Source organism: Egretta garzetta, unplaced genomic scaffold (genome assembly GCF_000687185.1).
Source record: "Egretta garzetta isolate BGI_Z169 unplaced genomic scaffold, ASM68718v1 scaffold452, whole genome shotgun sequence".
Taxonomy (NCBI): domain Eukaryota; kingdom Metazoa; phylum Chordata; class Aves; order Pelecaniformes; family Ardeidae; genus Egretta; species Egretta garzetta.
Window position 1 is genome coordinate 515,551 of NW_009258796.1, and position 14,395 is coordinate 529,945.

The following is a 14,395-nucleotide window of genomic DNA, read 5'->3' on the forward strand; positions in this document are numbered from 1 at the left end:
AGAAGGCAGGGCAGCCCCGCCGTTTCGAAGAGTGGCCGAGCTTGTAGCCGGTTGAAGGCACTAAGCCGAGCACGTGCTTCCTTCAGGGCTCCCTGGTGACGAGGTGATGCTGCCGTGAGGAGCAAGGAGCTTGTGTCATGGGAGCACGTGGCAGAGCCGTTTCCAGAAGCTGTACTGGGAAATCACTCGTTCATCCAAATGTAAGTTGGAAATATAATGCACTATTTTACATTCACTTGGGTTTGGTTCTGTAGGGCCCTAGAGGGCACTTACACACGTGGAAAGGATTACATTCCCTATGCGAAACGAAGTTGAGCCAGCAAGGACAGCAGGTTTAGAAAAGGATGAAAGTAGATGGGGAGGTGTGGGAACAGAGGTAAGTGTGGGCAGTATTCGATGATATTTTGTATGAAGATGAAAAGCGTCTATCTGTCTGCAGTATTTATAGCGTCCTTGCACTGTGGGTCTTGTGTAGTCTGTATGTTAGGGCTCATGGTGCCCCTCCGAGGTAAAGCAGTGGCGGTATTCCTGTGTTTCTCCAGGAAAACTGAGGCAGAGAGGAGCTGGGGATTGACAGGTTTTAGGAAAGTAAGACCAGGCACAGGGGGTGGACTGGACTTCAGGAATTTCTCTGCTGAAGTGTGAACCGTGATTTGAACTGAACATACCCTTTAGCCAAAGAATTGTTCTCTGTGTTCAGAAAGTAGAAGGCTCAGCGGTGCACTATCAAGAGGTATTCTAGGAGTATAATGGTGACACTTTTGTCACCAAAGTCTCTACGTTGCCTGATGGTTTCACCATTCCAGTAACCCAGCTGCCATAGGGGATAGTGTTCTAGGAGGCAGAGCCCCCCCCAGAGATAAGGTCAGTGCAGGGGGGGTTTCAGAAGGGGGCCTATGTGATGGTAGGATAAAAGGAGACAGCAGCCTGTGGACTTGTAGCAGTTGAAAAAATGGCAGATGATGTGGACAGAGTGGGTGCTGTGCGCTGTCTTAAAACATTGTGTGGCCGTATGAATCATCTTCATTAGCCTGTACTCGGGCTGTTGGACGGTCTGTGACTCTGAGAGAGGGGGTGAAAGCCATGCTTGACTAGCTACTTGATGGCTGATGGAAAATAATGTTTGAGTGCATCTACTTTTCTTCCCAGAGAGAAGTGTTCATTGCTGGAAGCCAAGGGATGATAAGGCTCTAAGTACTAAACCCTGCAGTGGCTCAAAAAAAGGGCAAGACCCAGTGACCCCCTGGGCACTTGAGGCAATGAGCCTGCAAGGGCTTTCTAGGGATAAATGAAGGATATTCGTTTGTAGGGCTGCCAGCCAACGACTTCCCTGAGTTTTGAAGAACTTTCACATGCCATGAAATAAGTAGTTCCACAAGCACAGTGTTTTCGGTGAAGCCTGTTTTCCTATGAGTTTGTGTCTTGAGGGCGCCTTCTCTCTCTTCTCCGAAGACTGGTAATGGGTGAACTTGTACCAAACCATTTCTTTGCGTTTGGATGCTATTCCACCTCAGTATTCGTTTTCCTGAAGCATGTTGGAACAGAAATTTCTCCAGTGCATGCAGTTGCGTATCTCTCATTTTCTTATGAAACCGGGCTAGAGTCGTGGTCTAGGCACTGGATGTAATGGGGTCTTTTTGGCAGGGGCAGGGGAGGGACTGGAAGGCTGGATTGGGAAGGGACATGAAAGCAAGAAAAGAGAAGAAAGTGAGGAGTGGCTGAGTGGGTGGAACGGGCCATCGCACAGGGAAGCTGTCCATATGGGTGCCCAACAGGCTCGGAGAGGAGGCTGGCAGGGTGGGCAGGAGAGCAGCTGGAGTGTCAGCAGAGAACGCCAGGATGCGCAGAAGGGACTTAGACCAAACCTTGAGCTGGGCTAGTAAAACCGTGGCTTTGCTGGTCCCACAGCAATGCTGTTTGCGCAGAGCTGCTTGCAGGGAAAGGTGATAAGCCTGGCAAAGTGTGACCTCCTGTGGGTAAAACTGGGAATTACCATGAGATAATTAAGCAAATCCTTTTCATATCATGTGCCAGTATCTTAACGGGAGGTTTGCCCAGTGGTGTGGATCGCCTTATCTTCCACCTGCAGCAGCCAGACCTGGTTCCACCCCTCTGGAGGAGCTGCTGATGCTCCACCTGGCAATGAGGGTGAGGCTGAAGCCAAAGGTGCCAAAACTGGGAGAGTGCTGGTAGGTGTTTTAATGACCCTGAAAGGGACACCGTCGTGAAGGTGGCCATGTGTTTCTCTGTGGTTCCATGAAGTGCTCTGCGGACGCCACGTTTTCTGTTCGGTTGGATGGGTTGCAGCCAGCTTTTCCCATTGCTTTGTCCCTTCCCTCTCCCCAGCTGTGGTACCTCTGGCTTTCTAGGGGCCGGCAGTCATCTTGTCGTACCACGGCTGCCATGGGAAGGGTTAGCTTTTGGTACCCGGTGATCCTCTTGGCGTGGACAGGTGATTTGTTAGGAGGGAATTAGCAGCCTCCCTTCTGGATGACTTTAGTCCCCCTCCTCCACGAGGGGACCAGGACATAGCTGTGGTGGTGATCTGTAGTACGCTCTCAGCATATTACATCAGGTATTCCACAACGTGCCGTGATTGCCTGTTAGCATCCAGCTTTGGCTGCAGGTACCGCTGTTGCCTGAGGTGCCCAGTAGGGTCAGGTCCGTAGAGGTCCCTCTGGCTGTTGGGCACCTTTGGGGCATGCTTTGCAGCTCCTGGCTGTCTGGAGGAAGAGTTCATTGCAGAGGCACCTTGCGTGCAGCAGTTTGCCTCCACCCACAGAGCGCCTGCCTGATGACCTGCGGGTCTTAGGGAATGGCTTATTTTCCCAGGGCTTTTCCCGAGAGGACGATTTTGAAGGAGTTTGGTTTATTCTCAATTGCAGGTGTATTGTATAAGCTCCAGGGTCTGTTGGTGAGTCACGGGCTACAGACATGGGTGGATAATTAAATGGTGCTTGATTTATGCCCTGCGCTGTCTCTTATGTTGTCTTGGTCCCTTCCTTCCTCCTGTGCTCCTCTGCGCCAGCCCAAATGCAGCACGGCAGTTCTCAGGGGGCGTACTGGCTTTCACCAGGCAAAGCAGGATCTGTTTTTTCGGGCGGTGATGTCCCTCGTAGTGTTGTGCCTCTGCCTGGACAGCTGGCTCTGTGTCTTGGGTACATTTACCACATAGTGTGACGGAGTGGGAGCAGCGAGGGGCCTGCAGAGTTCTCAGCAGAGGTGGCTGGACAAGCCATGTGCAAACCCAGGCTGCTTTCTGGAGACCTGGGAATGGGCTGAACACCCCTGGGCGGCGGATGAGAAGAGGGTGTGGTGGCCAGAGGGCCTCTGGCTGGAGTGGGTTCCAAAATCCACTGCGCTGGGTGCTCTCAGACCTGTCTGTGTTCTCCCTTAGGGCAAAGCAGAACCTGCAATTAGTGTTTCCAAAAGGTGTGAAATGGAGCCAGAACAAAAGCCTTCTCGGTGGGTGCTCTGGCCGGAGCCTGGTCCTCGCAGCCCTCGCACCTGCGCCGGAGCGTGAATTGCCACTCTGTGCCGGTGCCCCGCACCCCCTCTGCACACTCTGTTTTCATTAGCGCGTGCTCTTGGGTTAAGGACCGTTCTCACTTCCAGCTGAACAAACACTTTCCATCGCGTGTAAAATCCAGCCTGGTGCTAATAGGCGTCTCCCCCCGCCTTCCTCCCTCCCCTCTGCCACCTTTTGTGCAGTTGGCAGGACAAAAAAGTGGCGCTATTACCTGACTTATTATCGGCACGGGACTGTAATTTATGGCATATGCTTGGTCAAGTGCCATGCTGAAAACATTTATGGCCCACTTAGAGCCCTGCGGGGCGGTGGGGAGGGCGACGGCTGTGGAGGGGAAGCCAGTTGTTCCACCCTTGCAAAGTACTGCACAGCCCGAAAGCTTCCTCTGCCTTCTGACGGCAGCACTGTGGGCGGGCAGGATGGCAGACCAGGTTGAGACACCAGTGCCCAGGACAGACGTAAGGCCTTCTTGTCCTTAGGAAACACATGGTTTTGTCTCCCTTTGGGCATTCATCGAATTCCCCATCCTTACTGCTTCTGGTCCTGTACAGCCTCACCCCTCAGGCCAGGATCGCAGACCCTGCCTTCCTCATGTTCCTCACGCATGGGGCACCTCCTCCTTCCTCCCCAGCCTCCAAGGCCCTGTCCTTTTGTTGAAGAACAAATGCCAGCCTGCTCAGCTGCCCCACATGCAGCGGATCAAGCAGGGGAGCTGTGAATGACTCCTAAAGGCAGGCATTACAGCAGGTCAGCTGCTCTCTAGCAACCAGGTTCATGCTCTGTCTGAAGCAAACAACCCGATCATTTAGTTGGCCATGTCTGTAACTGACCTGGAAATGTGCTGTGGAGAGAAGGGGGCAAATGAATCGTCGTTGCTGTAGGTGGGCTGGATTGGAATAGCAGTCTGGGGGGCAAGGGAAAGTCGTTCCCAGCAGCAGTCTTTTCCAGTGATTGAAGAGAGACTTGTGAGAAATGGGACTTTATACCCCAGCCTTGCGATGCGTGGTATGGAAATTCGTCATGGAAAAGTGAATGTGACACCGGGCTATTTGCTGATTACTGAAAAGTTAATGTTGGCTGTTGAGCTTCTCTCAGGAAAACATCATCGTTCATCTTCTGAAGGTATTTGGAGCTTGGCTGTCTGCCCTGTCCAGTTGTCCTGATTCAAAGGATGGGGAAGCAGAGCACTGTCCAAGCCGTTCTGCCAGCTTCAGGAGCATGCTTTCCCTGGAGCTGCTTAGTTAGAGCATTTGCTTGGCCTGCAGTGAGCCAGGCCCTCTGTGCGCCATGGGGAAGGCTCACGTGGCAGTTTGTCCTCTTCTTTCGGGCTCAGTCTTTGCCAGCTGCTGGGTGAAAAGCAGGTCTTATGAGCCTTCTGCTTCAACAGTGCCATGCACACATCTGTGTGCTGGGGCTGACGGAGGCGTTCTGGCTGTGGTTGTGTCGGTGCCTAAGTCCCAGGTGCTCTCTGCCAGTTGCTGTCTGAAGGTCTGCAGGATAAAACCCTGGGAGCTGGATGACAGCAGGCGTCGTGTGATGCCCACAATGCCAAGCCGATGCCACTTCCAAGCAGAGACATCACCCCTAGCTGCTCTTATTTCTGGACAACCTGTCTGAAGGGTCCCACGGCTGAGGTTTTGATCCGGGAGAATGCCTTGAGCTGGAGTTGCTTCACTCATGCTGTGGTTGGGCAGAACACGTGTTTTGGATGGCATTCATTTCCCCAAACAGTAGCTGTCTAGAAGTTTGCCATCTGGTGTAATTTTGTCCTTTAAGCTCCATCTGTGCTGTGCAGTGGGGAGAGACTGAAGCTGCCCGTGAGTGCATCAGCCCATTTGTCTTCCGCGCTATCGGGTGGAGCAGGTCGCTCTGGAGCTGCTTCTGTGTCTTCTCACTGGAGCTGAGACATGCGGGTGCCAAGCTGGGTACTAAAATTGGAGGAGGTGAAAGCCACCCCTTGCACTTTTTGTCTGAACGAGAGATGGTGGGAAGGTCATGTCGTCTGTGGGGCCTGAGCCACTGTTTGGCCTTGTTCTGTTACGCGGGCCCAGGTCAAATCTCCACCCGGCTCCTAGAAGGAGCCCCCCTTTCTCAGACGGTGTGAAGCGGGTGGGTGGCAGCACTAGGGCTGGATCCCACTGATAACAGAGAAGAACCGCAATCTTGAAATGCTTCAGTGCGTCCCGCAGGGTGAAAGCAGTTTGGCTGATAATAAAGCCTCTGCTGAGTGCGAGATTATCCAATGGGAAAAGTGTGGGGGGGAAATGGCAAAAAATACCTGTCTTAAGAGGGTTCACTGTGTGTGCACCTGATAAAAATCATAACATGGGATCAGCTTTCTTCTCTGCTTGCTCGGCTTTTGGCATGCGTAACCAAGCTCTGGCAGGCAGGGCAAATTTCCTTCTCCCCGGGGTCGTTAAAAAAAGACCATTTCCCCATTTAAAGAGCGGGAGGGAGGTGGGGATGGAAAGGGGAGCCAAGCCAGGCAGCGGGCTAGCCCTGCCCACGCTGCTGCGCAAGCTAGCTGGGCCTTGGCTCTCCTACCCCCACTGCTCTCCGCGGCGTTAGGCACGTGGGATTGAGGGGGGCTGGATGGGTATGAAAGCAAACACACATCTGGAAGTTCCTCCAGTTAATTGGGCAATTATTCATACCACTCTTGCTGGAAGCAGCCTGCTACTGCTGAGCCAAAACCAACAACAACAGACCGTGGGCGTACTCCATCCCCGCTCGGAGCGGGGAGGCATGTGTGGCGAGGTGGGGCTGCGGAGGGCAGGTTAAGCAGCAGGGGCACAGACCCGCTCCTGGGCTGCTCCGCGTGGCTGTGGGGGTGGGCGGGGGAGCCCTGGAGGCCCCGGGTGCGGTGGGATGCTGGGGACGCACTTGCTCCACGGCGCATGTGGGCCCCAGGTGGGGAGGGGGAAGCTGCTGCTCTGGAGCACCATGAGAACCCAAGTCAACCTGTGTTGGGTTTTATTAGGAGCTTGGCAGGCCATGGTGTCGGTGAAGGTAGTGCAGGCCCAGCTGTGCTCTGTAACACTTTACTCCTCGTAAATAGTGGATTCGCTGCCATTTCTGCCCAGCTCCCACCTGAGCAAGGCTCTGGCAGCCCGTGTTCACCTTTTCCATCCCTCCTCCTTCCCCTTCCTCGCATCCCTCGTTCCTCCTTAGTCCGACAGCAGTGTCACTGCGTGCCCCCATCCCCTGCCCACCTCTGGCGCCGGTGCTGTGCAGGTGAAGCGCTGAGGGAGTGCGGTGCTGGCTGGGCTTGGCTTTGACAGTTCATCCCCCGTGGTTTGCGTGTGCGATGGGAGCCGGGTGCGAGCGCTTTGGTCAGAGCGGCTTTCCCTGAGGCAGAGTTAATGGGCCTTGGCAGATCCTCAGGGAGATGATGTGCAGCGGCACCCTGGACACCATCAGCTTTGAAGCGTTCTCTCTCTTCCTTCTCATCTCTAAATCCAGGGGGATATAGGGTTGTTCCTGAGGCCACATTCCCTGTGATTGCCTGTCAGTGGGCAGGCCACATCTTGAAAGCGTTCCCCTGGAATCGTGGCTAACTGCTGTTTGAGTGCTTTGCCGTTCCCTCCTCGCTGCTGAAGTTCACAGGAAGCCTACCCCCTTCCAGCAGAATATCTGTTACTGATAAAAACGATCCCCTTCTCTCAAACCGTGCCTGCTGCCAGGAGGTGGGGGAGCTGCGTTTAGCCCATCTGCTTCCCGCTTGGCCTGAAAGCGTGTCTCTGGCACTGGGAGATACCGTGGCAGCCTCAGGAGTGCACATGGTGCTGGGCTCCACCAGCATCATTGGAGTCAGCTCCAGCCAAGCCCAGCTGGGATGTGGAAGGAGAAGAGTTCCCGTTGTTTCCTCTTTCCGTGTCTTTTTCCCTCTTCCATGAGATGGGTCTTCTCTGAAGAACTTTAGTGCCATTAACTCAAGATCTTCCTTAGGATAACGTAAATCAGACTGACAGTTTGGCTCCAGGATGAACGTGCGAACGTAAGCAAGGCTGTCCTGGGTCACACCATGGAGTGTCGCTGGAGTGAGTGCTCAAGGAAAGGGCTTAAAACAATGCGTGCATGGCGTGCGTTGTCCTGCCTCTTCTCTGGCAGCCCGTGGATGTGATGAAAGGTTTATCTAGTGGGGGATCAGCTAATGTTCTGCATCTTTGTTTGTCCATTTTTGAAGTGTTTTAGAAGCACCGATGGTGCTAACTCAGAAAGGCTTGGAGATGTAAAGTTCTCTGCATGAGATTTAGTAGTGGTCTCAAAAGTACTGTGAGGACCTCTCACCATCAAAAAGCACTGGAAAGAGGGGAGCACAATTCCTGGTTTTACAGGAGGGAGCAAAGAATTTAAATGGCTTATCTGAAATCTCAGTGGGAACCCTTAACAGAGTGTGGTGTTGGAACCAGATTCTTGGACTCCTGGGACTGTCCAACCTTCCTCTTTGATAATCACCCACGCAGAGATCTAAGGATGGGAACTGGTCGTTGAGCAGCTAATGCAGAAGTAAAACTAACTGAAGTGAAAGCCTTCCGTGCTGTCAAGGTGGATGACTGTGCGGCTGTGAAGGAGGATATCGCCCAGGTGGAGAGGCCAACCAACAAAACTTGCTTTGTCTATGTTTAAGAAATGGAAACGATGCTGAAGGTGCTCAGAAAATCAAGATATATGGTGAACAACAAATGAGAGCAGTACAGTGTCAGGGAAGAAGGAGCGAGTTTGGGGCAGGATCCGCTAGTTGGCCAGAAGGCACAGGCTAGAGCCGCCAGCCATGTCGAAGGGATGGGAAAGGTAGGAGGGTGTACGGAGAGGGGCATTGAAATGAATCAGCCGAGATAGATACAAGCACCAAGGGACAGCTCTCGCTCTCACTGAAGGGAATGGACTGACTCCCATTGACGTCAATGAGGGCTGAACTGGGACCCTTGCGAGAAATATATTGAACACAGACAAATCCAGCAAAGTCAAAACAGATGATGCAGGCCGCTTAATACAGTCACAGGGAGATTGTTGCGAAACCTCCTAACGAGGCAGTTCTGTCAAGCAGCCATCTCCAAGCCCAGTAGGCTCCAGCCTAGGAGAGGAACATGGGAGGCTGCGTTCCTGGAGAAGGCATGCCCAAGGTGGAAGGCAGAAATGGCGTGGGACGGGTCCTCATTGTGCTTGACCGTAACCCACTGGCAATCTGGTTTGTGTGACCTCCTTAGCTACCTTACCATGCCCAGGTGGTTTTTCTTGAGGCTTCCCTGTCCCACCGATGAAGCTTTTATGAAGCTGGAAGCACAGACAAACCGGACAAGTTATCACAGAGGAATATGCTGCTGTACATGAGCTGACGGTGGGGGGCATCTGTGCGCGCGCCCGTAATCCATGGCACATGCAAGTCAATGCGAGTTAGCCAACGTGACAGAACCGCACTAGGCTGGCTGAAATGACCTTATTTGCACGGACTAAGCGAATGCACATGGACTGTAATGCTGACATGCAGTAACCGGTTACCGCGTGATAGCCTGTTCCTGTGTTTGCGCTCAGTCTGTGACTCATCGCCCCAAACTCTTCCCTTGCTGTGCTTCTCGGTCCCTTGTTCCAGGTTCCCAGTACCCGGTTTCCTCTGCATCAGGGATGTCTGTGATCCCACCCCAGCCCCTCGTCTCTCCAGAGAGTAGTTTTGGCAGCTCTCCTGCACTGCTCCGTGGAGTCACAGCGATCTCCTCCGGGGACAGGCTCTCCTACAGCCAGGGGTACTCAGGCCACCAGCTCCCCATGGGGACCCAGGTCACAGCTTGGAGCATACCACCTCACTCTGCAGGCGCCTGTCCCTTGCCAGCCCAGCAGGCCACCTTTGGTACCATGACCTGCCTCTCCTCCATCTTGGCTTGTTCTCTCCACTTGGAGAAAGCGGTGAGTCAAGACAAGGTGCTGTCCTTAGAGAGCCAGAAGATGCGGAGCATCCTAATGAGGTCAGTGGGAAGATCTGGGCAATATCCTCCCTCTGGCACAGTGGGAGTTTGGAAGAGGTGGAGGAGTTGAAAGGGGAGACAAGATGAAGTTACCAGTATGGATTATGAAACTGAAAGCAGAAGGAGCTGAGTTTCTGGATGCTCCTGAGGACGTGGGCCTCTGAAAGGAGCCTGGCTTGTCCACGACCAAGCCCTGGTTCAGGCTGAACAGCAGAGGCTTCAGGGAAGCCACCCTGCCTCTACACCGTGTTGAAGCAGAACCCAGTCCTCAACCCTCCCCTAAACCTGGAGTTGCGTGTCCTAGCTGCGGTATGAGAGGGGACAGATCTAAATCAGCTGATTTGCAGATGGAAAATTCAAAGGAATGGTAAGAGAGTGCTGGGATGGAGACAGGCAGGGGGCATTGTTGCTCTTAAAATGGTTTTGTACAGTATGTGCAGCTTAGATTTTTTGGGAAGGGTGGAATTTCACCCTTGATTCCCCCTGGATAGACTGGGCTGCAACTTTGCCTTCCTTTTCATCCTGGATCCACTGAAATGGCAGCATCTTGGGCAGGGACCAGCTTCCTTGATGTAAGAGCAGTGCTTCGGGGAGGAGCTCAAGAGGGGACTCCTGAAGAGGCGGTGGAAGCAGGGATGGGCCACCTGCAGCGGACGGCGAGGCATTGCCTGAGCTTTCGGGAATGGAGCGAGGAGAGCCAGCGCTCAGCAGTGCTGGAGCCGGCTGCTGTGAAAAACACCAAGGCGGCCTCTTTCAAGTACGCCAGCAGCAAGATGAAGGCGAAGGAGAGCGGGGGCTCCCTGCTTACTGGGGCTGAGGACTGAGAAACGAAGAATGTGGAAAAGGCAGAGATAATCAATGCTTTTTTGACACTGGGACCAATAATGGTTAGTGTCTTTATTAATGGCTTAGAGCGCGCTCTCAGCAAGCTTGTGGACGATACCAGAGTGGGGGCAAACAGTTGACAGGCTGGAGGGCTCAGCCGCTATTCGGGGGGACCTGCACAAGCTGTGGTCTGCTTTATGCTGCGATGTGTGTTTCAGGGCTGCTGTCCTGTCTTTTCTCTGCTGCCTGGGCTGCTCGTTGGTGTCTTGGTTCCATTCAGGCAGCCCTCTTTCTCTGAAGGTGTTGCCCACAGGCTTCCCTTCTCAAAGTAGGCAGCGTTGTGTTAGACTGGTCACATCTCAGCGAGTGAAATTTGCACTGTGAGCCATAGTTCCCTGCTTCTGGGTTTCCCACAGGAACAGCATCGCCAGGAGCCACGTGTAAGCTGCTGTGTCAGCCTAATGTGGTTTTGCTGATGACTTGCCTATGGGCCATGAGGTGGGGAAGGGGCTGGATCTGAGGGGAGGTGTGGGCTGGGAGGAGCCCTGCCCCGAGTTAGCTCTCCAGCCACAGCCTGGTACAGAGCTGCATCCCTCTCTGTGCAAATTGGCACGTGGGGACCATGTTCTGGGAGAGGAGTAACCGGAGAGGTCCACGCTGTCTGGTCGGGTAAAGGTGTTTCTGGACGCACACAGGAAAGCAGCAGCAAAGCAAGGACGGCAGGAGCGCAGCAGCACCACCACCTCCTCAGCTGTACACAGCAATATTAAGCAATTCCACATCTTCCAGGCAGTATCTGGGCCAGCCTCCCCCATCAGCACTCCTACTTTTCCTTATTCATGGGCATGCCATAGAGTGAAGCATTATTATTTATAAGACTGATTTTTCTCTCTCCCTTGTCTTTATAGCAAACACTGTTCCTCTCTACACCCCACAACCACTCACCTCCTTTGGCTATCTGTATGGGGATGTTTATTGACACGACAGCATGCAGCACTCAGTGCTGCCAAAGTCAATGCCTCCTGTGTCTGTTCAGGGCAGGCTGGGGCTGAGAGCTTTGTGTCTCCTGAGAGATACCAAGGCAGTTTGTTGACTTTGCCCTTGGCCGGTGTTAGATAAACAGTGAACTTGTAATATTTTTGTGCTTCTTCCTATGAACAGCTCAAGTACTGTAGTGGGCACATCACTCACTGACATCAATTGTTTCTCCTGGATTTTGTTCTGAGTGCTTGGTAAAGCCTGGAGAAGAGACACCATTATCTTTAATACCTGCCTGGAAGGGTGAGAAAACCATGGCCCTTCCTGCTGTTCTGGGGCCTGGGCATGGTTGTTGCTACCTGGCATTTCTGGGTGCTGGTCTCCCAAGGCAGGGGGCTGCTTCTTTCCACCAGGGACTGGTGTTCTTGGTCATTCTGTTTCTCAGCGTTAACCTCTCTGGTTTATGGTGGTGGCAGCCTCAGTGCAAAACCAGAGGCAGCAAGTGTGAGCAGCCAGCTCAAGGAAACCTCCTCTCCCAGGGCTCTGTCTTCTCTGGTGGATCCTCTGGTGTCCTGGGAAGTGAGAGTCCCACCTACAGCTTCTGCATGAGGAGGGCATTTGGGGAAACTCTGGGTACTGTTTTCTGGTGTCTGATAGAAGTACAGCTCTCACAGCAGCTTTCTGTGTCGTTTCCTCTCATGTAATTAGTAGGAGAGAGGAGCCTCATGTCACAGATCAAGTCAGACCATTAGCTTCTTGACCCCTCTGTCAGATTTGGGTGAAACTTGCCGATGGGTTCCCGAGCCGCTGGGGACGGACAAACACACACAAATGGCGTGATTGCTTAAGTTTTGTTTCTACTGGAAACCAGGCTGAAACAGCCAGCTCCACCATTCCCTGTGGGATAGCTTGCGACCAAAAGCATTGCAGAGGTAATGAGAACAATGCTTTCTAGTTTCTGGACGGGATCTTTTGTTGGTGTAAAGTAGTTCTGTGCCATTGGAACCAGCTGGCAAATGCTGATCTGCAGCAGCTGGCCTGAAACTGCAGATCCTGCTGCACCAGGGTTTCAGCGAACTTCGCTAAGGCATGCACAGGTAGCCAGGGGAGAAAACTGGGTTAAGAAATGCTTGGTTTTGGTCTTGGCCTTCTGCCAACAGAGAGCAAGCCCCACTGAATGCTGTGGGGACACAGAAGTGAGACTGGTCATTTTTCCAGGCTGATGGAGTCTTTCAAAGCGAGTTACAGCAGAGCAGAGTGGCCTGAGGTATGCTGGCTCTGGTGGACTCAGGGGCTTGCCCGAGACAGGTCCTTCCCACTGGACTCTGACCAGCAGGAGGATGAAGGTGCAGAGAGAGGTGACCCAAGTAGTTTTTGGTCTGCTTGGCTTTCCTGGCTGCCTGGGATTCTTGTTTGTGGCAGTAAAGAAGAAGTTGGAGGCCAGCCTGCCCCTGCAGCACAGTGCTATGCTTTGGTTCTTCACCCGACACTAATAAATCATGTCTAATCTGCAGGATTAGAGCATGTCACAGTTCCCTTCCAGGCTGTGTGTCCAGCTTTCCTTCCCACAAAACTCAGCGAGGGAGAGGGCAGGTCAGACAGTCTGTGGCTGGTGTGAGTGATGGTTAGCACAAGCATATTATGAACCACAAAACCGGCGAGCGGAGTAGCTGCTCTGGTGTGATTCAAGGCTCTTTAAGAAGAACAGAGGAGATAAGAGAAACCAGGCAAAGTGTCCTTGGAAAGATAAACGGAACAAAACAAGGCAAGTTATAGTTGAGTTAGGAAGAACAACTGCTGAGAGCAGCGAAGGTGTTCCAAGTCAAAGAACTGCAAAAATTTTAAAAGGGAGCCAGAACGACGAAACCATGAGTAAGAGTTGCCCCTCCGCAAGGGAGGATGTGCCTGTAGAGAGGTGGGACGGTGGATAGGATCTGTGTCTGTGAGGTGATGCTCCCGGGTGTGGTTGGCAGGCTTGAGAGCCAGAGAGGAGAAGTAAAGCGAGTCTTTCACCAGGAAACGAACCCAGGGAACTGCGTACTCAGGTGATAAATTGTTCGCGTGTGTTACCGTGTGTCTTGTGCCCCTGTGCAGGAGCTGGCCTGGAGACCAGGAGCACTTCAGAAACAAACAAGACAGCAAAGATATACCTAGGGGCCATGGAGCACAATCTCGAGCATCCAAACATTTGCCTTTGTAATGCTGCTTCTGGGACCCTTGGCTTGCTTGGGATGATAGTACGTGCCTCTTATCTCAGCCAGGCAGGCTAAAACACCCAGGCGCTCTAAGGTTTTTCTGCAGTACCAACCTGAAAATCTTAACTGGAGGCCGTGGGTACTCCAGCCTCCCATGGCCAAGAACTCTCTGTTTATAAAACTGTTTGCAGGACCAGGGGAAACAGAGATGCTGAGGTAACTCACAGGTATTGCTGGAGGAAACACCTCCTCCCTCCGGAAGCACTGCCCTGGCTGTGGGCTCTGGGCTGTACTGACCACAGAGGTCCACGGTGCTGATCAGGATCCTTGCTCTTCAGTGGCTCCAGCCAAGGCCACCGTCTTGACTTGTCCTCAGGTTCAGCATGCCTTCTGCTCCCTCCCATCTGAGGACATGCACTAGCTGGCTCCTACATCACCTGCAGTTGCTCTGTAGGAGGTAGAGGAAGGAGACTGTAAGTAATGGGACAGAGGTTCACTGAGATGCTCCTTCCTACCCTCCAGATAAAGCCACTGACGCTGGCTGGGACATTTTGGTGTCTGGACAGACTTCTGCAGTGAGTGGCAAGGTGAGGTGAGTGATGCTTGAGTCCTCCCTTGCAATTTCCGAGCAGAGCTGACCCTGCTGCAGACCAGCTCTCTGCATTCACACCCTGCCAAAGGGAAGGATGATGCCCTTGTGCTCCGTGAACCCTTCCTGCCTGGGGCCGAGGGCAACCAGGGCTGAAACAGGAACAGCACGGTTGTGCCATGTGGCACCCCGAGTTCATGCTGCGTCGGGACCTGACCCTGCCTCCCTGGCTGTGCTCTCTGCCTGCATGCGGCTGCTCCCCTGGCCACAGCAACCCTCCTCTGCCTCAGACACAAACGCCTGTGAGCTCGCCCCC